Source organism: Montipora capricornis, chromosome 4 (genome assembly GCF_036669925.1).
Source record: "Montipora capricornis isolate CH-2021 chromosome 4, ASM3666992v2, whole genome shotgun sequence".
Taxonomy (NCBI): Eukaryota; Metazoa; Cnidaria; class Anthozoa; order Scleractinia; family Acroporidae; genus Montipora; species Montipora capricornis.
This window is the reverse complement of record NC_090886.1, coordinates 25442686-25445185: the sequence shown is the minus strand read 5'-3', so window position 1 is coordinate 25445185 and position 2500 is coordinate 25442686. Positions and strand designations below refer to the sequence as shown.

The 2500-nt window shown below is 45.0% G+C and overlaps 1 pseudogene; it reads right to left on the bottom strand.

Moving 5' to 3' along the window:
* Positions 1-2020: 2020 nt before the first annotated feature.
* The window catches only part of LOC138046413 (52 kDa repressor of the inhibitor of the protein kinase-like), a 14575-nt pseudogene continuing 14095 nt past the window's right edge, over positions 2021-2500 (bottom strand).

Sequence of the window (2500 nt, the reverse complement as noted above, 5' to 3'; positions counted from 1 at the left end):
ATTGGAAATATGTAGCACACATTTGAGAATTGGAATCTCTTATGAATGGTTACACTCAAAGGCAAAAAATGTTGATGTCCAATTCACATTGCTGGTAACGAAAGTTCAGTTTAAGTGTAAAACTTGTTAACTAAAATAATCTAAGCCTTACCTTATTCTTGGGATTGGAAACGTACTTTCCCCATTGCCTGGGGACTGGAGTGGTAGGACCTCCTATCCGCACTTCAAGACCAACGGATGCTCCTCGTCGTTCCCGCTCTCCTTCCTTTATGGAGTTCTCCCAGTATTGGTCAAAGACTACATGGACTTGCACACAGTTGTTTGAAAAGAGCGGGGCAGTGAAGATGTTGTAGTACGTTTCAGAAAGATCCCCAAAGGTACTTGTTCCGGCAGATTTTGACATTTGTATGATAGCCATGCCGTCGATGATAACAACAGTTGGATTAGGTAATGCTGTTAGTTGCTGAACCACGTTAACGTCTTTCTCCAGAAGAGAGCATAGGACGCTATTTTTCCCTTTTCTTAGACTCCCATCTGCGTTTGCGAGTGAATATGGTACTGGAGACAATTCAAAGCTTAGCACATCTTTCAGAGAGATCTGTCGCGTGTTTCATACGATAAGGAGCCTGCCAAACAAGTCCCTGTCCGCGTTAACAGTCACAAGCTTGTCTCTGGATTTGACGTGGATCTTCTTATTTGCGCTGCTGAACGTCTTGATCTTCATGTTGGGTATTGGTTCCCAGAAACCAACGGCATTGCTATTAATACGCTGCTCGACGAAGGCCTTCATTTGCTGCCGGCCTTTCTCGGTACTGTGAACAAGGGTCTGGGCAACATCTTCCGGAAGAACTACTCCTGTAGCAATGTTGAGAAGCGCATCCGAATCGAGATTAAAAGTATTTGTCATCAAGCCTGAAGAAAAACAACTGATCATCTTCTTGACATCTTCTTCGTCTCGTCGAACTCTTCTTGGAGCTGCTTCCTTGTGCGATGCTTGTCCCCCATCTTGAAGGCCGAACATGGCTTTCAGAGCAGATGTAATAGATGCTCGCTCGTGTATTGTTAAAAACCACCGCTCAAGAGCCGACGGACTTTGTGATATCCCGATCACTCCTCCGCTTGATTTCGAGTCAGCATTGATCGACTGCTCCAGGGCCATGTCAGTGGACACTTGTGAAAAGGGCTGCCCTGAACGACTTATGGAATGATTCCCCTCAGCAAACTCCTTATAGACTTCCGGGTGAGTTACTTCCAGTTTCTGCATATCGGCGAGATAAACAGGTAGGTAGCGAGCATAGTTCTGCCTGTCCATGGCAAAAAATTGAGGTATACGTAACATTGCTGCAGTACTGGAAAGATGCAACTTCCAATTTCCGGTTCTCTCTGCCTTTAGAAACTGTAAAAGGGTAGTGACCATAGAGCAATACTCATCCCAAAATGCAATAGGTTGGACCTTACTTGATTCTCTGATTTAAAGATGGCGAATAGATCCGTATTTCCGTCAGATCTGTTGTTATCTTTCTCACACTCTCTCGTGAGCGCTCTTTGTTGCTCTCCACCGCTCGAACGCAGTCCACAATCTTGTGCAAAACGGGTTCTTCTGGGATCTTTTCATCCCGTGACTCGTACCAGAGAATAAAAGCATCCCACATGAGACGGAAGAACACTTCTAAACAGAGCTTGTGTGCCCTTATTCCTCGGTTGTAAGATTTCCCTTTCATTAAAGCGGACGTCGAACCAGCAGCGTATACACCTGACTCAATCAAGAGGTCATCAAGTCCAGAATCAGCGAATTTCTTCCCTAACAGTGAAAGAAAGTTCGGAACAATATGAAATCCGCCCATGCGTACCACTACATTGGAGAATTCGTTAGGAAATCTCCACTGTATTTCCTTCGCCTTGCTATATATGGCAAGGTCAAAGGTTATCACGGCGTCGGCTTGACCCATCGCGGCACTTATCTTCTGTGCATGTTTCAGCACTGTGTAAATGGTCGAAAAGTCATTAGATGATCCATCGATCATTGGACAGTAGCCAATATGCTCACTACTGGCATCTCAGGATAGAGAATGGCGCTAAATCCTGCCCAACTTGGAATTGATTGCTTTTCCCATACATCTGCAACGACAGCTTCTCCAAATTTCTTGGGACAGAGCCGAAGAAGAGTCCAGATGAAATCAGTTTTTCGAGAGGTGCCTGTTTCATTGTTCAAATCATCATACCACTTCATGTCAACAAAGCCAACGTGATCAGTTACAGCTGGACGTCTTCCTCGAACTGCACACTGTTCGATGTCGTACACCGTACCCGTTGCCTGTAATGAACGTCGCTTTGGTCTCTGTTCTACTGGGCTGGGAGGTGGATCTGGACCAAAGGTTCTGTTCTGATAAATAACCATGGTGGTTGCATGCGTAATATTCTTCCCGTCGATAGTCTCCTCATTTAAATCATTATTGTCGGCAGCAATCTTTACAAACGAACCAGCCTTTATTACAGTTGG